Consider the following 27184-nt stretch of genomic DNA (forward strand, 5'->3'; position numbering starts at 1 on the left):
AACAAGCTGATTCTAAAGTTTATATGGAGAGGCAAATGACCCAGAATAGCCAACACAATACTGAAAGAGAAGAACAAAACTGGAGGACCTACACTACCCGACTTCAAGGCTCACTTTAAAGTTTCAGTAAAGAGACAGCATGGTATTGGTGAAAAAACAAACAGATCAGTGAAACAGAACAGAGAGCCCAGGAATAGACCCACACAAATAAAGTCAACTGATCTCTGACAAAGAAGCCAAGGCACTCAATGGGAAAAGGAGACTTTTCCACAAATGTTGCTGGAATAACTAACTGGGCATCCACAGGCAGAAGAAAAAGAAGAAGAGGAGGAGGAAGAATCATCATCCAGACACAGAATGGACACCTTTCACAAAAATTAACTCTAAATGGATCATAGATTGATTTTATGTAAAATACAAAACTATAAAATTCCAGAAGATAGAAGAAAAGCTAGGTATTTTTGGGTTTGGCAATGGCTTTTTAGATATAACACCCAATGGGAGCCATGAAAGAAAAATTTATAAATTGAGCTTTATTAAAATTAATAACTTCAGCTCTACAAATGACACTGTAAAGAGAATGAAAGACAAGGCACAGACTGGGAGAAAAATCTTTGCAGAATACATATCTGATAAACGACTGCTATCCAAAATATACAAAGAATTCTTAAAAGTCAACAAGAAAATAACCCAATTAAAAGGGGGGGGCAAAACTGAACAGACCCCTCAACAAAGAAGGCATACAGATGACAGATAAGAATATGAAATGATGCTCCATATCATATGTCTTCAGGGAAATGCAAATTAAAACAACGACATACCATCACACACCTACTAGAATGGCCCAGAATCCAGAACACTGAAAACACCAAATGTTGGTGGGGGGTGTGGAGCAATAGGAATGCTCATTCATCACTGGTGGAGATACAGAATGGTACAGGTACTCTGGAAGATGGTTTAGAGGTGTCTTACAAAACTAGACATTCTCTTACCAGACGACCCAGCAACCATGCTCCTTGGTATTTACCCAAAGGAGTTAAAAACATGTCCACACAAAAACCTGTATATGGATGTTTATAGCAGCTTTATTCATAACTGCCAAAACCTGGAAGCACCCAAGATGTCCTTTAGTAGCTGAATGGAAAAATAAACTTTGGTACATCCAGGCAATGGAATATTGCTCAGTGCTAAAATAAAATGAATGATCAAGCCAAGAAAAGACTTAGAGGAAACCTACATGCATATTATTGAGAGAAGCCAGTCTGAAAAACTACATGCTATATGATTCCATCTGTATGACATTAAGGGAAAAGCAAAAGTATGGAGGCAATAAAAAGATGCATGATTGCCAGGGATTAGAGGGAGAAACAGATGAAGAGGGGAGCACAGGTGATTCTGAGGACCCAAAACTATTCTGTATGATACTGTAATGATGGAAACATGTCACTGTATTTGTCAAAACCCATAGAACATACAACACAAAGAGTGAACCCTAATGTAAACTATGGACTTTGGGTGATTATGATGTGTCAAGTAGGTTCATCAATTATAACAACTATATCACATTAATATAAAGTGTTAATAATAGGGGAAATGGGGGGAGGATAAAGGGGTACAAGGGAACTTGTTTGTACTGTCTGCTCAAATTTTCTGTTGATCTGAAACAGCTCTAAAAAATCAAGTCTGCTAAATTTTTTTAAACTCAAAAAGAAGGGGTGCCTGGGTGGCTCAGTCAGTTAAGCATCTCCCTTCAGCTCAGGTCATTATCCCAGGGTACTGGGATCAAGTCCTGTGTCGGGCTCCCTGCTCAGCAGAAAGTCTGCTTCTCTCTGTCCTCCCTGCTCATGCTCTCTCTCACTCTCTCTCTCAAATAAATAAGTAAAATCTTTAAAAAACAAAACAAAAAACCTCAAAAAGAAAAGCCCATTCTATCCCTGTCAGAACCAAAGATGCCTGGGGAGAGTCCAAATAAACACCAGCTCAAGCTAAAGCTTAAAACAGTAACGTACTTGGATCAAGCTCAGAGAAAGGAAACAGATTATAAGTCAATTAAAAAAAATGTCAAAAACACAAATCAGGTTACATGGTAGCCTGAAAGTAGAAACAAAGCTAGTAAAACCAGCATCCGGGAATGACAGCGAATTTCAACTTTTGGTGAGGTCAGTTAGGTTGGAGTAACCTCTCAACAAACTATCCAGAGAAAAACTGCACGTTTGGAAGCAACTATATCTGAAGAGGAAATAAAGAAAGATAAATAACATGCATGCTGTGGATACTGAGATGTATAATATGAAAGCAACATTTGATGACTTCAGTGCTTGCTGTAAGGTGAGGTAACCTCAAAATTTCTTCATAAATGAAGGAAACTCATCCCGACAGTTTATTTCTGACAGAAATAAAACATTATCAATATATTATTAAGGTATTTTGCATATTATCTCATGTTACCCTAATAAACCTATTTTGTTTTTTATTTTATTATTTTTTATTTTATTTCCAGTACAGTTTAACATACAGTGTTATATTAGTTTCAGGTATACAATATAGTGATTCAACAGTTCTACACATTACTCAGTGTTCATCACCACAAGTACCCTCCTTAATCCCCATCACCCCTTTTATTTTTCACCCCTTCCCCCACCCAGTTCTCCTCTGGTAACCATCAGTTTGTTCTCTGTAGTTCTAACAAACTTATTTCAAGTGATATGCTGATAAAGGTCTCTTAAAAAAAGGTTCTGATTTATATCACTTGCTAATTTCCATTGTGTAAATATAGTCATCATGGCTGATTTCAAGCCACGAGGAGTTTAACAACCAGCTGGTAAAATTCCTAGCAGGAACTAGATCCAGAATATACTACTTCAAGTTATAGCCCATTTATGATGAGGAAATTGATTCCTAATTAAAGTCACTTGTCACGTGGGAGTGAAATATGAAGTCAGGTCCTGAATTCCTAAGAACTTTCAGATCAGTGGCTTTATGTTCTCCAGAATCACCATATTTTGATAAATCCCTTTTTTTTAAATTCTTTAAAGGTTTAGATTATTAACATACTATTCACTTAGAATAACTATTTCCCAAATCAAATATTTTGATTGCATCTTCAAATTCATTTACATAAAGTGGGCTAAAAAGAAAAAGCTTTCCCAATTTGATATTTACCTATATTTTCTTTTAACTCCTTTTTACTTGGTTTTATTTTTCCCATTTAAATCTATCATCCAACTGGAGTTTATTTGATGTGATAGTCAATAAAGACATTTTTTCCAATGGCTTATCAATTATTATTTATTTAATCAATTCTTCTGGATTCCTTTACTGAAATTCTATCACTGATTTTATTCACTATCATAAACTAAATCCATACCCAAATTGTGCTTTCTATTCTTCTCATTAAGAATCTGGTTTTGGGGGGCACCTGAGTGGCTCAGTCAGTTAAGCACCCGACTCTTGATTTGGGCTTAGGTCATGATCTCGGGGTCCTGAGATGGAGTCCCAAGTCGGGCTCCACACTCAGTGGGGAGTATGCTTGAGATTCTCTCTCTCTCTCCCCCTCTGTCTCTCCCCCTGGCTCACTCTCTCGCTCTCTCTCAAATAAATAAATTGAATCCTTTAAAAACAACAACAACAAAAAGATTCTGGTTTTGGATGCTTTGCCCCGCCTGGTTATATATATACAGAGAGAAAGTGGAGAGAATTTTTTTTTAAAGAATTTATTTATTTATTTACCTATTTATTTATTTGAGAGAGAGAGAGCATGCAAGTGAGCCGGGGGAGGGAGAGGGAGAGAATCTCAAGCAGACTCCCCACTGAGCGCAGAGTCCCACGGGAGGCTCAATCCCCTGACCCTGAGATCATGACCTGAACTGAGACCAAGAGTCCAATGCTCAACCGACTGAGTCAGCCAGGTGCCCTGAGAAGAAATTCTTTTAAAGAGGAAAAAGACTGGAGGTGAATTAGGCCTAGAACATAGGCTGACAAAATCTCTTAGGCCTATTTGTACTGGACTGCTCCTTTAAATCTTACAGCTTGGGTACCTGTCTTTTTGAGGAGTGATATGCTGCCATCTCTTTCTTGATAACAAATTTAACAAATTAGTGATACAGTGAAACTACAGTCTCATAGTAAAAAATGTAGAAAGATCATGGTGAGATAATCAAACAAGCATAATCAAGTAAAAAAAAAATCTGTTTTTGAATCAGGACCTTACCTTTATAATAGGTTTTATTATCTGTTGGCACAAATACTCCTGGTTACTCATCATCGTCAGTAATTTCTCAGCTATTGTTTTTCACTTATACTTCCAGGCTTATGCCTATCATCATAAATTAATTGGAAAAAACTGACATCTTAATTAAGACTTCTTGTCTAGAACCCAGCATATCCTTATTAATTTATCTTCCTTTGGGTACCCAAAAAAAAAAAAAAAGTACACTTTCTTTCATAAGGGATCTATATAATTCTTTTTTTGGATTTGAATTTTTATTCACTCTTCGAGTTACTAATTTTTAAAATCAGAGTATGTAATTCTTACTAATTCTATTAATAAATACTTTAAATTTCTATTGTGTGAGTGCCATCATTTTTCTTACTCTTCAGTCCAACATTTTTGCTTCTGGTGGAATTTCAATGGATAGAAAAATTAAGACTTTTGCTTGTTCTTTGGACATCTGTTCCTAAAATGTTTATTTATCCTAGTCTAAACTATTCCTACTGAAAACAGTTTCTAAACATAGAAGTCCTATGACATCTTTGGCACATTTCCAATGTTTTTTACTTGAAGTCTACTACAGAAATATCGCTTATTATAAAGCTCAAGAAAAATGACCTATCTCTAAATAATCCATTATTCACTCAGCTAGAATCTCCCTGAGGTTATTTTTTTCTTGTACTCTTTGAACCTTCAGAAACTCAGCTAATGAACTATTCTAAAAATCTAGAAATGATGTGATATTTTTAAAATGTGCATGAACCCAGGAGTCAGAAGACCAGGGCCCCAAACTTGACTTGGCTACTTAGTATCATTATAATCTTGGTCATATTATTTAACCTAAGCTTTTGTTTTCCCTCTGGAAAATGAATGGGTTGAATTATATCTCAACCATGGGTATGTATCAGTAGCAACAAGAAAGTTGTTTTCATTTTTGTTCTCCTCTCCTCCTCCCATAAAAACATTCGCTGCCAGTGAAAAAAGCTGTTGTGGCAGACTTTTCTCTTCTAGCCAGACAAGAATCTAGGGATCAGCACAGGATAGCCCTGAAGTGAAAATGGGAACACCAGTACCCTGCAGGACCTCATCCCGCAAACATACGTAGACCCAGGGCCTGAGGGAAGTCAACGACTGCATATGGATGTAGAATCATCTTCTCTGCCTTCTAAGAAGTTGAGCACAGTCTAATAAGGGGGCTGAATCCTCCATACTCCATGAAGCTGAGATGGTGGGAGAAGACAAGGACCAAAGGGGCTTCCTCCTAATATCTTAACTGTGAGCTAACTAAGAGGCTCCCAAGGGCTGAGACTGCTTTCCCTTCTATCACTCTTGCGATTACTCTTTAAAGCACTGTTAACTGTATGGCCCACCCCTAATTAGCAGACAAAGAGATATAACTGCACTCTACAGATATCCAGCAGCCAGAGATAAAGAAAACAAAAATATTTACCAAAGAGGAAGAGCAAACATCATTATAGGCTTCAACACACCAAATCTATTTCAATTAAAAACAGAAACTAAACAAAGATGCAGACTCTTGCCTTATTACTTAACATCAAGAAGTTAAGGGATAAGTAAATGCAATAACACACAAAAATTAAATCATTGTTATAAATATTGAAAAAGAAACAAAGCTTTCTTTATTAAAGCAATAATTACCGAGAAAGGAAAATGGATAAAAATCTATTCACAAATATAGTCACAATAAATTTAAAAAGGAAAACATAGGACTTACATAGAGAAAACTATGAGAACCTCTTTTTTTTTTTTTTTTTAAAGTAATCTCTACACCCAACATAGGGGCTTGAACTGGCAACCTCGGGATCAAGAGTCTCGTGCTCTACCAACTAAGCCGGGCAGGCGTCCCTATGAAAACCTCTTAAAGGACGTAAAAGAAGATCTGAACAAATGAAAAGACCTATTTGGGGGTAAGAACACTTGTTGTTACAAGGGTCAATTCTCACAAAATTAATATGTTAATTATGAAATTCCAATTAAGATTTCAATACTATTTTTTTAAGTTGTAATGGATAAAAACCATCTTCGAGTATACATAAGGAGGAGTAAATATCACCCAAAAAAGCTTTAAAAAATTATTTAAAAAAATATAAAGAGGGGTGCCTGGGTGATTCAGTTGATTAAGTGTCTGCCTTTGGTTTCAGGTCATGATCCAGGGTCCTGGGATGGAGCCCCGCATCAGGCAGGCTCTCTGCTCAGTGAAGAGCCTGCTTCTTCCTCTCCCTCTGCCTGCTGCTCTGCCTACTTGTGTTTTCTCACTCTCTGTCACATAAAGTCTTAAAAAATATATAAATATATATATAAAGAATATTTTCTAAATCAGAAGACAAGATAATCAATCAGAACACATTATAACTATATTTGAAACATTACATCAAAATATAAAATGACTATTTCAGAACATAATATAACAGTAATTAATTCAGTAAACATAAGTAGAGATAAATCAGATTAATGTAAAACATTAAACCACCTCCTAAAAAATCCCAGAATAAGAATTCAACAGGGGCAAAATAGGAGGGAAGAAGATAATTCAGCAATAATGTTGGAGTATCAGCTATTCATCTGAAAAAAAAAAAAAACAAAACCACTATATTCAAAAACCAAAGTCCAGATTAATAGGATGTTGAAAATTAATTTTTTTAAGTTTTTAAAATTTTTAAAGAAAAAACTTAGGAGTCAACATACAGAATCCAGGGGAGAGGAGATTGTTGGCCCAGATAGAAAACCCAAAATTATTTTAAAAAGATGAACACATTCAACCAAATAAAAATTTTAAATATTTATAAGGCAAACAAATACCATAAACAAGAGAGGGTAAATTTGGAAAAGAGTATAATGTAGATAACAGCAAATATAAAGTATTCAAAAAGCTCTTAGAAATTAACAAGAAAAAGACAACAGAAAAATTGGCAAAAAATATAATTAGGCAATTCACGTAAGAACAAACCTAAGACGACGATATATGAAAAAAATATTCAAACTTTGTATACCCAGAAAATGCAAATTAAAGTAGCAATAAGCTTTCATTGTATACACATCAGACTGGCAAATGATAAAATGAATAATTAGCTCTATTGGTGGCAAGGTACAGGGAAACTGAACACTTAACCTATTGCTGACAGAAATGTAATGTCCACCTAAGTACAGTCCAGTAGGCTGAACAAAAAGATGAGTATTCTGGCCCCTCTAGCAGAGCACCGCAGATATTAATTTCTTTGATCTGCAGGCTTTCCATGCAACTTTCTGATTACAATTTAGCTTTGTATGACCTACCCCACAAGGAGAGGAAAGGATAGCTGGCCAGCCCTAGCATTAACACCCAGTTGGCATCTTTCTCCTTGTAAATTAGTAAACTGGCAAATCTAAAAACTTGTCTCTGTCAGATTGTTTATTACAATTCCACCTCCTGGAAAAGATTTCATATCCACTCTCAGCATTAAGGCAAAGTCAAGTTTTCTGACCCGATCCCGGTCTTTGCTGGCCTTCTCTGGCAATTCCTTAAATCACAATCAAAATCTTTGGAGTGAGGCCCAAGGCATCTGTATGTTTTTGACAACTCCCCATCCCGATTCTAAGGTGCAGCCAAGGTTGAGAATCACTGCCTTTCACTATTCATCTTAAGCGGAATAGTTGGTTCTGTACAATGATTTGACTTAAAACTAATTCTGATCAATAAAAAATGTCAAAAACACCATAAATAAGGAAACCTGTGTATAGAATAACCACAAATAACATCCATCAAGCAATTCGGAGAGTGTTAAATAAATGTATGTCAGGGGCAAAGCTCTAGGAAGCAAAGTGAAGGATCAATAAAACAATTCAAAAACCTAATTTTAAAAAGTCATACGCGGTTCTCCCAGTTGGAACTAGAAATCTCGACGAACTGATTTTTCTCTCATGGTTTCAGCCACTTCACTTTCCTTACCGAACCGTGCCCCAAACCATGTATCCTGGTGCCCTATCAATCCTCTGCCTCTCATTATCTGTGATTTCAAAAGGAGGTTTCAGTGATGAGAATGGAGAACCATCATTAATCCCTCCCCATGCCTTGGTTCCTACAACCAGTCTAGTCACCAAACCCCATCGTACTGAAAGGAATACCTTCTTTTGCCTGCATGGTTAAGTTTTGAACACAAAAGAATATTCCATATAGGCTCCTAAAAAAAAATCTTCCTTCACAGTTATCTCTGCTGCTTAGCAGATGAAATAACAACTTCACGTAGCAGCCAAAGTGACTCCTTTCTATTTGACTGACACTAGACCCTGCACATCAAACCGTGGAAAGGCATGCTTCTGTACTCTGCATAAAAATGCACCACTAGCCTTACCTTCAAGGGTGTTACTAAAGCCATTTTATTGGAATCATCATTTTCTTTTCTTCCACAGTCTCCCTACAATAAGAATGACTCATTCATATATTGCTCCAAAATCTTATGTGAAGCTTTTAGTTTTTCAATTTTTTAAGACTTCACTTTTTTTTTTTTTTTAAAGAGTAGTTTTAGGTTCACAGCAAAACACAGAAGGAATGGAGATTTCCCATATACTTTTTGCTCCCACGCATGCATAGCCTCCCCCATTGCCAACATCTCCTATCAGCATGGTCCATTTGTTAGAGTTGATGAATCTACACTGACACGTCATTATCACCCGAAGGCCATTGTTTACCTCACAGTTCATTCTTGGTATTTTATATTCTATGGGTTTGAACAAATGCATCCATCAACATGGTATACTACAGAGTAGTTTCACTGCCCTAAGAATCCTCTGAGTTCTACATATTTATCTGACCTTCCCCCTAACCTCTGGCAACTACTTTTCTTAACGTCTCCATAGTTTTACCTTTTCTAGAACATCCTATAGTTGGAAGCCTACAGTATGTAGCCTTCTCAGACTGGCTTCTTTCACTTAGTAATAATGCATTTAAGTTTCCTACAAATCTTTTCATGGCTTGACAGCTCATTTCATTTTAGCACTTAACAATATTCCATTGTCTGGATGGACCACAGTTTATCTATCTACTCACCTACTAAAGGACAGCTCTGTTGCTTCTAAGTTTTGGCAAATATGACTAAAGTTGCTCTAAACACCAGTGAAGATTAAACTAAAAATATCCATTTAATGCATCTAAAGTAAATATTTTTATGTAACATTGTTAATATATTAATAGATATTAGTTCATCCTTCATTTTTATAAATACTTTCACTACGTTCTGTACCACATGTGTCAGTAAATATATGTATTGTTTCTAAACCATCCATATGATTTTCTACCATGAACTGCCATCACATTTCCAATTCATTATCTTCTAATACAAATAGGTGTGACATTTTGGAATTTGGCTTCTAGAGTCTTCCCCAAACAGATTTCTCTTAAATTCTCTTTTTCAAAAACCTTAAAACTTTACTCATTTTAGCAAGTTTTTTTAAATTGGGAAATAGCATCCTTCAACCAACTAGCAGACTCAAAATAAAATTGAAAGAAATTCCACTTAGGCAGTGTCCTGTGACATCATGCATTAAAGATCAGGAGAAGGAATAATCAAGAGAACAAAGCCCATTCCATCCTGCAAAAGGCTAGCAAACTCTGTCTCATTAATGTGATGAAATTGTAAACATGGTTATTCCAGAAAAGAAGCCTAAAAGAGTATGGCAGTATTGGAACACTGGAACAAGCCAGAACTCAATGATTTGGCACTTAACCACTAATGTAGGCCAGATACCTGTCAGGTATCACATTTAAAATATTATATACTCGGTACAGAGGGACAATTAGAACGGACTCTGACTGTAAATACCCCTGCAGCCATAAGGATGCATAATGGCCAACATCAGCAATGCTGGAGGAAATGAGAAATCTAGTAATGGAGGCAAAATATGGTATCTAAAGAGTCTGATAATGTAAAAAGCACCATGGAGATCCATGAAAGAACAATAGTTATATGTTAGGAAACAGATATGTAAAGTCTAAGAACAAGAAGTACATGGACATGCGATAAGGGAGGTGGATCTCATCATTAAAAGGTATGTCAGCAGAACTTGATTCTCTTTGAGTTCCTAATTATTGCTTTTGGATGAGAACTTCACTCCCTTGAGGAGAAAAGCAGAGTCCCATATTTGAGGGAAATGGTTACCAAAGAGTTTGACCAAAGCTCATATATACACAATGGAATATTATGCAGCCATCAAAAGGAATGAGATCTTGCCATTTGCAACGACGTGGATGGAACTGGAGGGTATTATGTTGAGCAAAATAAGTCAAACAGAGAAAGACATGTATCATATGACCTCACTGATATGAGGAATTCTTAATCGCAGGAAACAAACTGAGGGTTGCTGGAGTGGGGGGTGGGGTGGGAGGGATGGGGTGACTGGGTGATAGACACTGGGGAGGGTATGTGCTCTGGTAAGCGCTGTGAATTGTGCAAGACTGTTGAATCTCAGATCTGTACCTCTGAAACAAATAATGCAATATATGTTAAGAAAAAAAAAGAAGACAACGAAGGTAGCAGGAGGGTAAGAATGAAGGGGGGGAAATCGGAGGGGCAGATGAACCATGAGAGACGATGGACTCTGAAAAACAAACTGAGGGTTCTAGAGGGGAGGGGGGTGGGAGGATGGGTTAGCCTGGTGATGGGTATTGAGGAGGGCACATTCTGAATGGAGCACCGGGTGTTATGCACAAACAATGAGTCATGGAACACTACATCTAAAACTAATGATGTAATGTATGGGGATTAACATAAGAATAAAAAATAAATTAAAAAAAAAAAAAAAGAGTTTGACCAAAGCTCAGGAAGGAAGAAATACTAATTAGTAGAGGTGGAGGCTTTGACCTCCATTCTTTGACACAAGAAGGAGTAGCAGCCCAGACACTAGAACTGAAGAACAAAGTCAGGCCAAAGCTTGTAGTGAGGTTGGGCCAATGCTGAGTTGTCTGGACTAGTGAGCTAGGGCTCTCCAAAACTCATCATCTTTAGCAGAGGATAGGACCCAGGGCCTGATAATCAGAGAGAGAGAGAGAGAGAGAAAGAGAGAGAGAGAGTGTGTGTTTAAGATTTATTTGAGAGGGAGACAGCGTGCAGTACGGAGGGGCAGAGGGAGATGGAGAAACTCAAGCAGACTCCATGCTGAGAGTGGAGACTGACATGGGGCTCCATCTCATGACCCTGAGATCACAACCTGAGCTAAAACCAAGAGTTCGATGCTTAATCGACTCCACCACCCAGGCGCCCCAAGAAGGAGTATAGACACAACTACAACAGAAGGTACAAACGGGGGAAGGTTGTGACATCCAGGTTTATGAAATAGCGGGTCTGAAACCTGCCACAGATATTTTTTTTTTTTTTTTTAAGATTTTATTTATTTGAGAGGGGGAGAGACAGACAGAGGGAGAGTACAAGAGCAAGGGGGAGAGAGAAGCAGGCTCCCTGCTGAGCAGGGAGCCCGATGCAGGGCTCAATCCCAGGACCCTGGGATTATGGCCTGAGCTGAAGGCAGATGCTTAACCAACTGGGCCACCCAGGTGCCCCTACACTGTCTTTTTAGAATAATCTCAGACACCTATGAATATTATGACCATCCGTCTTAGATTTTTTCCATCTTGAATTTTCTATATTATTAAATTATATGTCATTATTCCAATACTTACCAATATAAAATTTTCAAACAAACCATGAAACCAAATATTTAATGAGAGAATCAGTTATACTTCTCACAACACAAAATGTTCAGTCTTGAAAATAAAGTATCAAGACAGCTGGGTGGCTCAGTCAGTTAAGCTTCTGCCTTCGGCTCAGGTCATGATCCCAGGATCCTGGGACTGAGCCCCGCATTGGACTCCCTGCTCAGCGGGGAGCCTGCTTCTCCCTCTGCCTGCCACTCCCCCTGCTTGTGCTCACTCACTCTCTGTCAAATAAATAAATAAAATCTTAAAAAAAAAAAAAGAAAATGAGGTATCTGTATCAAATGAGGTAAACCTAGCTTAAGGAGTTAGAATATGTATATTTTTTAAATGGATAAAGCAGGCCCATGATTCCTAAATTCAATGATGTCTGCAGCTAGGAACTCTAAATTCAGGGACTTTCACACTGTTCACTTAGTACAATGAGTTGGCTTCTTTGTCTAGGCTTCAATTCCTAAAGCAGACAGATTTCTCTGAAGGATGAGACAGTATTTTGGCAATAAGCAAAGCATCTAGTGATTCTTTTACACTGTGATCAGTTTTAACTCTCAATGGTTCCATCTCTGAAATTAATGTCAAGGAGAACATAAATTACCCTACCAAATTAATTTATTAGAAACCTAGGTAAAAATTTCCTTCACCGGGCACCTGGGTGGCTCAGTTGGTTAAGCGACTGCCTTCGGCTCAGGTCATGATCCTGGAGTCCCGGGATCGAGTCCCGCGTCGGGCTCCCTGCTCAGCGGGGAGTCTGCTTCTCCCTCTGACCCTCCCCCCTCTCATGCTCCATCTCATTTTCTCTCTCAAATAAATAAATAAAATCTTTAAAAAAAAAAAAAATTCCTTCACCTCCCATATCTGTTGTCCCAGCCTCTTAAATATTTCTCATATCCATGATTAAATGAGTTCCTATTTTGTGAAGCACTCGAAAGAGTATCTACTCACAGCATAGGCATTATATACATGTTTGCTAAAAAAAAAAAAAGACGACATTTCTTCATTTGTTCAACCTTCATCTCACATCTGACCTGCTGCAGTCACACCCTAACTCCTCCCCTACATGGTACCTCCCTCTCTCTCCCTGCTCCCAATCCCATTCCTTGAAAAACATTAGTCTGATGAAATCACCCCAACCACTGTCACAGAGTCCATCAATGGTTCTGCATTTGTTTTAGATTTCAGACCAAAATCCATAGCTAAGTCTTCAAATTCCACATGCTCTGGCCCCTGCCTACCTTTCCAGCTCATTCCCACTTCTCTGGCTGCAGCCAGATTGGTCGTATTTCCTCTACTGTCCAGCATGTCATATCCCTTCTGCCCACCCACCCTTCTTCCAAACTGTTAATTCTGAAGTATCACTAGAGATCAGGGAAGACTTTCAATTGAAATATGGAGAATTAGATGATGTTAGCTAGAGAATTTGATGTGTAATGTACAACAATAATTATACTCTATTGAAAATACTGGATTAACAATATTGTGTTGTATTTTTGAAAGTTACTAGGGGAGGGGCGCCTGGGTGGCTCAGTTGTTAAGCGTCTGCCTTCGGCTCAGGTCATGATCCCAGAGTCCTGGGATCGAGCCCCGCATCGGGCTCCCTGCTCAGCGGGAAGCCTGCTCCTCCCTCTCCCACTCCCGCTGCTTGTGTTCCCTCTCTCGCTGTGTCTGTCAAATAAATAAATAAAATCTTAAAAAAAAAAAGAAAAAAGTTACTAGAGGAGTAGGTCTTAAAAGTTTTCATCACAAGGAAAAAAATTCTACCATGTGATTTGATGGATGTTAATCTCATTGTGGGAATTATTTTGCAATGTATATATATTAAATCATTATGTTATATACCTTAAACTTAGACAATGTTATAGGTCAATAATTCTCAATAAAACTCGAGTGGGGAGAGTTTGGGCATTTGGGGGGTGTTCTTACTGCTCTTTAACTTATCTGAACCTCAATTTACTCTTCTATTAAAAAAACAGTTTATCTACCAATGAGTGGATAAACAAAATGTGGTATATCCATACAATGGAATATCATTCAGTCATAAAAGGTAATGAAATACTGATACATGCTACAAATAGATGAACCTTCGAAATATAGTAAGTGAAAGAAGATGGTCACAAAACAATACCTATTAGGATTCCATTTACACGAAATGTCCAGAAGAGCTAAATCCATAGAGACAGTAAATTAATGAGTATGAGGTTTCTTTTGGGGATCATAAATGTTCTACAACTGGAGAGTGGTGACGGTTGTATAACTTAGTTAATATACTAAAAATTACTGGATGATACACTTTAAAAGGATGACTTTATAGTATGTGATTTATATATATGTTACATTATATCATAACCCTAATATTTTTTATTTTTTTTAATTTTTTTTAAAGATTTTTATTTATTTATTTGACAGAGAGAGACACAGTGAGAGAGGGAACACAAGCAGGGGGAGTGGGAGAGGGAGAAGCAGGCTTCCCGCCGAGCAGGGAGCCCGATGCGGGGCTCGATCCCAGGACCCTGGGATCACGACCTGAGCCGAAGGCAGACGCTTAACAACTGAGCCACCCAGGCACCCCAACCCTAATATTTTTTAAATGGCAGTAATAGTTTGTCCCATTAAATTTTCAAGATGCTTACATGATATAATAAATGTATGTACACATAATTTGTATACACACACACACACACACACACAATGTACTTACCACAATACCAGACTCCTAATTACTTCAACAAATGGTAAATATTATTTTAATCAAGTGACACACAAATTTTAAGTGAAGTTTAGATAAATGCATAATTGTGCTTTTGGGGGTTGACATTTACTATTTTTGCAATCCAGGAAAAACATCTCTGAACATCTATGAACTATGTTCGTTGTGCAAAAACCCAAGTAATTTATGCAGATTGCTTCTTAACATACCATATCTTATTCACATTTTTTTTAAGATTTTATTTATTTATTTGAGAGAGAGAATGAGATAGAGAGCAAGAGAGGGGGGAGGGTCAGAGAGAGAAGCAGACTCCCTGCTGAGCAGGGAGCCCAAGCCCGATGTGGGACTCGATCCCGGGACTCCAGGATCATGACCTGAGCCGAAGGCAGTCGCTTAACCAACTGAGCCACCCAGGCGCCCTCTTATTCACATTTTAATTTATAAAAATTGTGGTTAAAATAAGTCAATTTATCTCCTCTATGTCTGTGATAACTGATTTTTTTTAAAGATTTTATTTATTTATTTGACAGAGAGAGACACAGTGAGAGAAGGAACACAAGCAGGGGGAGTGGGAGAGGGAGAAGCAGGCTCCCGGCTGAGCAAAGCCCAATGCTCTGGGATCATGCCCTGAGCAGAAGGCAGACGCTTAACAACTGAGCCACCCGGGTGCCCCTGTGATAACTGAATTTTTTGAAACACTAGTTGTCATAAAATTATGTATGCAAAATAAATCTTATAAATATGTTTACAGGAGGTATTATATTGATAATGCGTATGTGACCTTAATTAACACTGCAGACACATGACTGGATAGATCTCAGTACTGAATCTTGCATTGTCTTACCAATTTTAGGGAACTAAGCCAATCTTTTAATGATAACATCCTCACTACACAGCTGGTTTAACAGAATGTTCCTGATTCAGTTTTTAAAAGAAGTAATGCCTAAAACTGTTGGCACAAAGACAAAATCCTGAATTTAGGCCATATGAATGTCACTTCATTGTTGTTACTGAAAGAAATAAGCTCAACTATAATCAAACTTCAGCAGCACTGCATCAACATTCTGCCAGCTAAGCAGGCCTTGAAACCAGAGGGCCCCTAGCGATTAATATAAAACGCAGCATTTAACAATAATACAAATCATGGGAAATGCATCTTATAAACATGAAACATTATTATTTAATGATAAAGAATTATAACATGCACTGCTATTAAGTTATGTTCAATGACAAAAATTGAATTTTTCTTTTTTCTTTAAGGAGAGTAGGGGCAACATTTGAAGTATATAGTTTATTTAATGGGAAAATTACTTGCCTTTTTTTTTTTTTTTTACACAAAAGCTAATAAATTAGGTTTTTCTCTATTCTTCCTGTAAAATTCACTAAACAGAATTTAGTGAAATGCTGATTTTTTTTTAATTCAGTAAGGTATCATTTTATAAATTCCTGCTTCAGAAACTATTCCCCTTAGAGATATTACTAGTATAATAATAAATAGAAGAGGGGCCACATATTTATCCTCCCTTTTCCTATTATTAATCCATTCCAACAAAAATGACTGCATCCCCACGCTTGATCTTAGTTGCCTGCACAGTTATCAGAACTTAACTAAGCATTAAGTATACAAAGAAGTATTAAGTATGCAAAGAACAAAAAAGATAATCTACACCCTCCAGGAGCTTACACTCAAGTAGTAGAGAAAGCCATGAATGAGGTGATAATAAGCATAATGATTCCATGATGTTTAAGGTGATGAAAAGAACAGATGAAGGAAAGGATGGGTCTTCAAAGATGAAGAAGAATTCATTGGGAAGCAGGCGTAAGAGCTGAGGGCGTGAGCGGGGAGGGAGTGCATTCCAGGCAAAGGTAGCAGCAGATACAAGGCACAGCATGCTCCAGAAACTGGGCAAGCACAGCGAGAGAGGAGACACAGAATGAGCAGGGGCTCATCTCACAGGGGATAGAAAGACCGTGAATGAGGGGACAGACTTTAAGAGTAGGCTTTAGAAGGAGCCCTTGGCAGCAATGTGGAAGGGGCTTAGAGGACAAAAAGGAAGCTACAGCAGTACTCCAGATGGTAAGGAAGAGAGGCCTGAACTAAGTGGCTACGGCAACAGAAGGCAGGAGAAGACTAAGGAAGTTGTAGAAGGTAGGATGACACATCTTGATAAGTGGCTGAAAGGGGCAGGGGGTTGGCGGGGGGCAGGTGGTGGAGGGGTGAGAGAGGACTGTGGACCCAAACCTGCTTTCTGGCTCAGGGAGACTGTGGGTGACAGTGCTGTCTACCAAGAGGGGGAACATCCTATCATCTGAAACTAAACTCAAATCCCTTTCCCTCTAAGTCCTTTCTGTCCCCTGTGGTTCAATAGGATTCCTTTGGTCTCTGTATTCCCCATTCTTTTCACATGTAACAGTCATGGGGTAAGTTATGATGCATATGCAACAGCACTCATTGAACTTCCTTACTGTTAACTTTACGTGCATATTTGCACTCCCGCTAAACTAAAAGCTCCTTATGAGCAAAGATCACATCTATTTGTTACCGTATAGTATATGCTCAATCAGTGTTGGCGGATGCAATTGCTGGATTATTACCACCACCTCAGGAAGAGACATATAACTACTGTCCTTTTCTAGGATCTTAAACATGTTTCAATCTTCTCTCTCTCCTTTTTAAATACAATAGGGCTAAGGGGAGATTTTAAAAAGACATCCACAGATACTGGGAAAAGAAAAATATTCTCCCACCTTCCAGGGCTAGAACAGACCTAGTTAGGGCCTTAGTGAACGGTGAGACTTTGTCTTGTCTTCTCAATATTAACCTATCGCTTAATAGCTGTAAAAACACCTTTAGGAGACATGCTCCATGAATGCCCAAGGGCAATGGGATGCCCACAACCTGAATCATTACATCACTAACAGCTAACAACAAAGGCTTTACAAACATCTGTTTTTGGTTCACTTTTGGATTTAGGGAATGTGACTACATGAGATTTGGCGGTAGCTGGTTACGTGGTTCAGGCAATGACATGTAGAAATGTTTAAATGGTCACAAAACAAAAGAACCACCTAATTCAAAAATATCTAAGCAAACTAAGTTTTTACAAGACAAGCTGCTGTGATATAATCTAATGCACTGTTCCTATAAAAGAACCCATTAATTATAGCTTCGTTCTCACTATAAAACTGTCTTACTATTTTTAAAAAAGTACATGGTAAGGATAGGGGAAGGAGGGACGAGAGGGAAAGAAAGATTAGAAACTACAGTCTGTTTTAGTAAAAATGCATTCTGTATTACCCTTTTAAGTAGTAAAAGTATTTAACTTAATTTATCTTAACTTAATTATAATTCAATTATAATTCTCCCAATATTTTAATTCACTTAGAAACTTTCCTAGAACTAAGATAACTTTCTGCCATCTGGCACAACAATATCTCCATATGGAAGAATTACTTACAGATCAAAAATAAAAGAAATACAGAGACTGTAAATGCAGTATATTTGGTGAAATACAAATGTCCTCAAATTATATTCTATAAGGTTTTACCTTAAGAGGTTTTCTCCCCCTATATCAACGTTCGGCCTTCTATAGTATTTGCTTACAAAACAAAGCTACACTAAATAAATATTTTGGTAAAGAGCTGGAAAAAATTAAATTTAGTCTTTCATCTTTTATTCATTAGTTTGCTCAGGAACCAGCAGCACAGTTGGGAGCAAGAACAACTGGGCTCTAATTCCAGTTCTTTGCCACTGTATGACCTTGGAAAAGTCACAGTTTTTTTTCTATATTTCAGTTTTCTTTGGGCAAAACAGACATTATAACAGAATCTCTGCTTGATTACTTCATTAGTTTGGTATCATATTATTGAGGTGATTTTGACCAAAAAAAAAAAAAAAAAAACCAGACTATGGTAATAAATCATTGCTATAAGTGTTTTCAGGTTTTTAAAGTACCACTGGAAAATACTAGAAATACTGAACAAAATCAGTATTTCTGCCAAATCTATGTATTAGGAAGGGAGTTAAAGACAAAATAATATTTAACTCAGTGACATTAGTTTTACTGACCTAGCTGAACTTTAAATGTTCTTTATCCGAAAATTCACTATATATATGAAATTACTCACTGTAACTTCAGTTATAGGAATAGAGGAAAGTTCTGATCGTTAAATCGTCTGATGCTTTCGGATAGCTGATGGTGTTTCAAACAAACATTTTGTCCTAACAGAACTGAGGAACAGTACTGGTATCCGATAACCCTGCAGAGATCAGAGCCTGTCATTTCCCCCCCTGTGCTTGACCAATTGAGAGAAACTTTGCCAGAATGATACAAATTAACAAGAAAACCAATGCTGGTAAATTTCAGCCAAAGACTATTTAACTGCCCATATTACAACTGCCCAGTGTGTGCACATCCAGATTTTCTACCTGTCTCACCGATTACCATCCTAGAGAATACTTGTGTTATTTCCAACAGCTTTTCTTCTATTTGGACTGGTCTAAAGAATTAGCATGCAAGGAAGGGCCACGACCATACATCAGCATTTCTCCCATTTGGGAATATTTATACTTACGGCTGCTGCTCCAGGACTTTAACAAGGACTTTATGCTAATTTCAAAAAACACAGAATCCTGTAGGCTCAACATTGTGTGTCAACTGGCTGCAGCAGCAGCAGCAGGAGGAACAGCAGCGGGCGTGTTGATCTCTCCCTCCAAGCCGCCGTCCCTTCTCTGGCAGGCAGCGGAGTTCTGGCCCACGGTGCTCTGGCTTCATTACCATGCAGTCTCGCAGTGACGCACAACTATAGTGGAAACGCTGCTGAATGCAGATGAACTCGCCAGCTGAATGAAAGCTTACAAGTTTACTGCAAGTGCCCTGAAGGACATCGTCACCTTTCTTGCGGTGGGCATACACGTGGCCGCAATTATCTTCTCTGCCTCTGTTCCTGTTACCGGCTTTGATGAGCTGGGTCTCGGCTGCCTTCAGTAGCCAGTACTGACTGCTAGTAAACACACAAGGGTAGAGCTCTGCCCTTGGATGCCAACTTTTCTCACTAGGGGCCTTAGGAATAAAAATAAATTCAGGTCTAGAGTAAGATCTTTAAATCTCTTCCTATAGTAGCTGACCAAAAAGAAGAAAAAAGGAAAGAAAAAAAAAAAAGAATTGGTGGTATTTTTCCCACTCCAACATCAGTTTTCTTTAGGTGATTTTAGGAGTAATTCTCTCCACCCTTCTACACCCCAAGGCAGTAAGCAGTGACTTTCTCAGCAGGCTTATGCTACAGAGCCCACTGCCTCACTTAACCCACCAGACAGAACGCTGGCTAATGGGATGAAAAGATGATGTAATGAATACTGTGGCTGAGCCCCCATCGGCCCTCTAAAACTGCTCAGCTCAGGACAAAGTTTCCTCTGCTGCATGCAACTTATTCAAAAGAGGGCACTCTATTATAATAATGGGATTATTTCAAAACATAGGGCCTTCTATTCTTAATATAGCACATAACTCCCCTAGAAAATCTTACAGTCGGAATATCAATGAATAGCAAGAAATCTTCCGGTCAAATAAAATGCATATTTTAAAAACTTTATTCTATAGGAACCGTTTCAAAACTGAAAACTGACACTGTTAGAAGCCTAGCTGCTCTTCAAAATAGTAGGAAAATTTCATAATCAAACCCAACAAATATTTTATGTTACTGTCAGAAGAAAAAGGTCTTGACCTCATAATTAGTTTACTGTGACTCTGAAGGTCAATGGAGCATGTGTTTTTCCATATGTGGCAATATACTTGAATTGACCCATTTATGCTATTGTATCCTTTAAATACCACAAGGAATAAGTAAATTCAGTGATCAAAGTCATAACTGAATAAATTTATTCATAGCCAAATGGCTAGGCACCGTATTAAAAGCTAGAAGAACATCCTTCCATACACTAAGGGAAAAAGATAATCCTATCCATTAAGACCTATTCAGTGGTAACAGTACTGTTGAGAGTTTCATTTAAAGCTTGTCCTTTTCAGAGTAGTTCAAGAAATATGGACTAAGTCTGGACCATTCCTACTTCTGAAAAGGCCCCAAACCTAAATTCAAACCAGGGCTGCAAAGGCTAATCACACAGACCCCCACTACCAAAGCACATTGTTTGGGTACATTGTCTTGATCAGAGACCTCTCTGAATCAGTGAAGAGCAGGGTTTCCCCTGGTCAAACGCAACACAAATGACTCACAGTGTTGCATGAATAAAGGGCATTCCACAGTCCAAAAACACTACCTCCTACATTCCATTCTTTCACATTAACAATGTATATTAACAAAGGGCTCTGAGTTGTACACAAACCAGTTTAATTTTTCTTTTCAATTAAAATATTCCCTAAAGTGATTTGACAATACAATCCTCTTTTCATCAAACAGCTGTTAACAGATTCAGGGAATCAGCTGATCTAAACCCAAACAAACTATACTATCAAGTGCCAAGACTCAGAACTGAACCATTTAAGCAAGCAGACAAGTTAGGGGACGTGTACCCAGATTATTTTGCCATATTTTTTCTACCCCTATTGAGCTAAGTCTACTAGCCTCATATAAATCTTAAAAGCTACTCAACACTATTTGGCTAGAATGGCCCACCAAAGTAGTCAAAGTTCATTCCTGGTAAACCTTTAAAAACTGTAACTAGCAAAACTGTCATATAGAACATCAGAATCTGAGAACTTTTTTGAGAGCGGGGGTAGAGGTTAAACAATGGGTGATTTTCTCACAACCTTAAAAACAGCATTTTCTTCTGCTTAAGTTTTGTCTACATGGATCTAAGAGATTATATCAGTTTCTATTCTATCTAATCAGTCTGTTACTATGTATATACAGCCAAGGCAAATTAACAGCTGCTCTGGGACACAGATGTATAAAATTAATTCCAGGGCTTGTTCTGGAAGTTCCACTTGACATCAGGATTTCCTTATAGACAGAGGGTGAGGGAAAATGGCACTTTCCATTTATATGGAAAACAATTCAACAAGCCTGCCTGTATGGGCAGAACCTGGGCTCTGAACTTTATTCTGAAATGCAAATAATAAAATAAGTCATATTACTACTCCAAATATTAATCATAAATTTAACAAACTTCAATGGAATAAGTATTTCCTTTCTAACCCTTCCCAAAATGGTATCACCCAAATCACTCACGTATTAATCTGAAGAACTACATATCCACCCACAACTACATATGCACCCAACAATCCTTTTAGAAGACTGGGGTAGCAGAGACCTACAGTATTCTGAATGCTTTCTCAATCCCTCAATTACTAGTTATATTTTCTTATTACACAGATAATAATACTCCCATCATTCTTCAAGTGAGTTCTCTATTTTTAACCTATTGATTAATCACAGAAACACATAGCCTAGAGCTTATTGCAAGCTTGCCAAAGACCAGTCAAAATATCAGTCCTCTGTTTTATTCTTTCTATAAATTCAGAATTCTCCAAGTTGTATCATACATATGTATTTTTCGGTATCCTCACCATAGAAAGATAGTCATAGATGCCATTTCTCAATGGCATATCTTTGGCAAAACAGAAAAGTCTATTTGGGATAATTTCCTTTAACTATCTATACTACTCTCTACCTTTTAGGTTATAATGTATTAAAGAATGTTTTTAAAAGATAAGATTTTAAAAATAAAAATAATATTTAGAATATTTTTAAGAACTTCACAGTTTCAGTATTACCAGCCTTTGCTAAGATCCTTGTGGCCTGGGTCAGATAATATAAAGCATTACATACAAAAGATGACCATGGCCATTCTCTTGCCCTCAAGGAGTTAGAAAGTAGGTTTCCCCTCTTCCTTTTAATCAATTCCATTTAATTCTATGCCCTTTTCACTGGCATTTTAAGGATTCATGGAATTAGTTACTTGCTTTACATGTCTAAGTAGAAGGAAGACAGAGGTACATTCTAATACACCAAAAAAATGTGTACCAGGAAAAATCCTCAATAAATCCTTCAAAAATACTCCATTTAAATATAGGATCTGAACAAACTGTCCCCCAATATATAATGGAGTTTGGATTTAACAGAAACTATCAGACAATTCACTGAAATTTATCTAAAAGGCAATAAAAGTCTTCAACTGTTAACATCCTTAAAAAGGGTGCAAAATATAAGCATTATCCCTTATATTAACACTTTTTAAAATATCTCAGAAATTATTAAAGTGGTAATCCAAAACAATTATGATAAAAACCAGAAACTTGGCAAGTTTTTCTATATAAAATGTCAACTACCCCACCACTCCTAGAGCCTTTTACAGCCCCACAAATTTTGGCCTCTTCAAAAAGTCCATATTTTTTCTGGAGTTTAGAACAGAGATTGAAAGGCTTTAAGTATGGAAGGAGAGATGCTCTCAGGTCTACTAGGTAATTAACACTACACCTGAAATACAAAGAAGAAACAGGGTGGGGGGATGGGGGAAATAGGTGATGGGGATTAAGGGGTGCACTTGTGGTGATGAGCACTGGGTGATGTATGGAAGTGTTGAATCACTGTATTGTACACCTGAAACTAATATAAACTGTATGTTAACTATACTGGAATTTAAAATAAAAATAAATAAAATTTGTAAAAAAGAAGAAAAAATGGTTATAAAAATTACTTCAGATTTTTCTTTGGATTCTCATTAAGTAATGCAACAAAGTAACAGCAATTATCTATAATTATATCAGTAATTAACATTTACTTCTTAGTGCACTTACTTTTCTACTTACTTCTTACATATTTTCCAAACTTTCTACAATGAATTCAACATTTTAAAACTTCACTACAAAAAGGGAGCCGGGCTCCCTGGGTAAATGGCTGATTCCTAAAGCCAGAGCACGAACACACATGATAAGCCTAGAACATCTTTTGTAGGGCCAGAAAGTAGGAAAGCGCTCAAAACACAAAATAATGTGGGTATAGCAAAAGGATATGGGAGGCAACCAAAAGAGGGCTGTAAAGCACCAAAGCAGTTTTGGAATATAACCCCAAGTATAAAATAAATATCCATGAGTCTACACTGATAAATAAATGATTAAATAAATAAGTAAATAAGTAAGAGAGAAGAGACAAATCTCATATTGTACAGAAAAGAGTTAACCTAGCAGGTCTGTTATCCTTTGAAATGTCTGCTCACAAGATTGGCTCTTAGATACCATCTAAGAACTTTGATTTTAAAAGGGCCCCACCATTCCCAGAACTAAAAAGCATGGCTCACTATGCTAAACTCTTGGTACAAACAATATGGTTTATGCTAAATATCTGCTTTCCTTCAGGGAGTCTAAAACTTGGGGATGTGTCAGGCAGGGGATGCCTAGGTGACCAGCCCCAGTAAAAATCCTGGGCACTAAGTTTCTAATGAATTTCATCAGGAATGTCACAGCTCACTACCTGGGAATCAACTGCCTCCTCTATAATGCTACTGGAAGAAACTCTGGAAGTGGCACCTGGTTTCCCATGGAGTTTGCCCCATACGCCTTTTCACTTGTTAATTTTGTACAGTACCCTTATGCTGTAATAAAGCCTAGCTGTGAGTACAACTATATGCTGTGTCCTGTGAGTCCTTCTAGTTGATCGTTAAATCTGAAAATGGTCTCATGGACCTCTGAGACATATTCAGAAGAATTCCAAAAAATTTATGTAGATAATTCATCCTCAAGAAGACGGAGCATTACTCTCAACCCTTAAAAGCATGAGCTATATATTTGGTGGCTTCCTTTCAAAGGGTACAATAGAGATAGCAGGGAGAAAGAATAATTGTATTGTTAGAGAAACCTATGTCAGCCAGGAGATCAAGGTTAACACCATCAGTGATAAGCGTACACACTCTTGATAGGATTATGATGAAAATGGCACTTTACTCTGTGTTCTTCTTACTAAAAAGCCATCACCCCAGTCTAACTATGAAAAAAAAATTAGATAAACCTAAACTGAAGCGTGTACAAATTATCAAAGCAATACACCTCAGCATTATCAAGGTAATGAAAAACAAGAAAAGCCTAAGAAACTATAATAGCTGAATAGCCAGGGCATTCTGTAGATACTTCAGAAATGTAAAGACTACTTTAAACCCTCCTTAACATGGCTTCAAAGGATCCAACAGGTCTCTAAGGCTTAAGCTATCTGCAAGTACTGCCTTCCAGAACAAAGAATGACAGTCTTTAAAGAATGGTTAAGCGACTCCCTTCAGCTCAGGTCATGATCCTGGAGTCCCGGGATCGAGTCCCGCATCGGGCTCCCTGCTCAGCGGGGGGTCTGCTTCCCCTTCTGCCCTCTTCCCTCTCGTGCTCTCTGTCTCTCATTCTCTCTCTCAAATAAATAAATAAAATCTTTAAAAAGAAAAAAAAAGAATGTAACAAAGTGTAGCTCTCAACAATGTCACATTTACAGTGTCCAGCATCCAATAAAAAATATTTTTAAACTATTAAAAATTACTATTAAATTATCTGTCACGATGTAGGAGAATATGACCCATAAAAATCAGTCAATAGAGATCCAGAAATGACGGAATTAGCACCTGTGCTCTTTAAAAAGCTATTATAAATAGGCTCAAGGACTTAAAGGAAAAAAAATAAACACAATGAAGAGAAAATAAAAGATATAAGAAGCAGACTCAAATACAACTTTGAAAGATAAAACACACTCTCTATCCATAACAATAAATTCACTAGATGGGACCAACAAAAGATTAGATTTGGGGGAAGAAAAAAAAAATCAGTAAACTTGGAGAAACGGAAATAGTAGCTCCAAAGTGAAGTGCAGATGACAAAACAATAAAAAAAAAAAAGAATGCTCAAAGCCTCAGTGACCTCTGGAGCAACACCAAACCATCCAACGTATGTGTAATTGGCATCTGAGAGGAATGAACAGAAAATACTCTTTGAAGAAATAAAAACTTTTTAAAACTGAGGAAGACTATAAACCCACAAATCCAAAACTGTCATCAAACTTCAAGCAAGAATAAATACACACACACAAAAAAAACAAAAACAAAAAACCCATGCCAAGGCACACCATAATCAAACTGCTGATAACCAATGACAAAGAGAAAATCTTAAAAGCAGTCAAAGAAAATAATTTACACACAGAGGAAAAAGATAAAAAGTCAACCCAAATGTTTCATCTGAAACTACACAAGGCACTATCCTGGGCACTGAGTCTCTAAGAGGGGTCTCTGGTTGGTAACACTTCACCCATAATATTGCTGAAAAGCTTAAAGCATAAAACTGATGCCCTATACTTCTATATCCAGTGAAAATAGCTTGCAAAGATATAAGCAAAACTTTTCTGAGACAGAGAAAAGCTGAAAGAATCTGTCACGAACAGATCTGCATACAAAAAAATGTTAGAGAAGGTTCTTCAGGCAGAAGCAAGATTATACAAAATGAAAACTTGAATTCACACAATTGATGAAGAATGCCAGAATCGGTACATATATGCAGGTAAAGAGACCTTTCATGTTTCATCTTAAATTTCTTTAAGTTAATTGATTGCTTAAGGCAGAAGTGGTTAACATACTGTCAGGTTCATAACATACGTAAAAATAAAAAATCTGACTACAATAGTACAAAGGATAGAGGGGAGAAATAGTATAAGATTTCAGGATCTTACATTATACATTAGATTTATGTTATTTCAAAGTAGACTGTGATAAGCTGAAATTCATTTTGTAAACTCTGGAGCAACTAGTTAAAAAAAAAAAAAAAGAAGTGTTTTAAAAAGCCAATAGTAGAATTACAATACTAAAAAATATACAATTAGTCCAAAAGAAGGCAACAAAAGAGGGGGGAAAAAACAAGATAGAAGGTACAAACAGAAAATAATAAGATACATTTAAGCCCAACCATGTCACTAATTATATTAAATATAAATTATTTAAACACTGGAAGCACCATGCCAAGTGCTAAATGATAATTTAGTGAATAAAACAGGTCTTTGTGCCCTTGGGAAGGCTGCACAATGGTGCAGATAAAGAATTTGGATTGGGGGGGGGGGGGGGGAGTCCCCACATACCAACATGCAAATACAAAATTACAAATTGTGATTAAGAGCTGTGAAGGCAATAGCGTGGGCCTCCTGACATAGAAAACCAGACGAGGCTCTACTGAGTTAGGGTGATCAGGGATGGCCACTCTGAGGGGACAATATCAAATCTCAAATCTGTTCAGCAATGTATCTCCTGAAGAATGAATCTTTTTTTTTTTTTTTTAAAGATTTTTATTTATTTATTGAGAGAGAGAGAATGACAGAGAGACAGCATGAGAGGGTGGAGGGTCAGAGGGAGAAGCAGACTCCCCACCGAGCAGGGAGCCCGATGCGGGACTTGATCCCGGGACTCCGGGATCATGACCTGAGCCGAAGGCAGTCGCTTAACCAACTGAGCCACCCAGGCGCCCTGAAGAATGAATCTTTATGCTTAAACCCAAAAGGGAAAATAGATTAAAATCAAAGTAACTCTGGCTGACCACGGATTAGGGTACCAGCGTCATACCCACTTTTCTCCTTTCACTTACCTGAGATTTGCAAAGAA

At 37.5% G+C, this 27184-nt stretch overlaps 1 protein-coding gene across 9 annotated transcripts in view; it reads right to left on the reverse strand.

Annotated features, from left to right (window-relative positions):
• The window catches only part of FRYL (FRY like transcription coactivator), a 259892-nt gene that overhangs the window by 150538 nt on the left and 82170 nt on the right, over positions 1-27184 (reverse strand). The window contains exon 1 of one of the 9 annotated variants that reach the window (XM_064584456.1): positions 8560-8578. The exons of the other annotated variants lie outside the window; for them this stretch is intronic. The gene's annotated coding sequence lies outside the window, so the exon portion shown is untranslated. Of the gene's footprint in view, positions 1-8559; positions 8579-27184 lie in introns of those variants that run through there. 9 annotated transcript variants of the gene reach the window in all.

This window comes from Mirounga angustirostris, unplaced genomic scaffold (genome assembly GCF_029215605.1).
Source record: "Mirounga angustirostris isolate CCGP_5_RB_7025 unplaced genomic scaffold, mMirAng1.0.hap1 SCAF_2, whole genome shotgun sequence".
NCBI lineage: Eukaryota > Metazoa > Chordata > Mammalia > Carnivora > Phocidae > Mirounga > Mirounga angustirostris.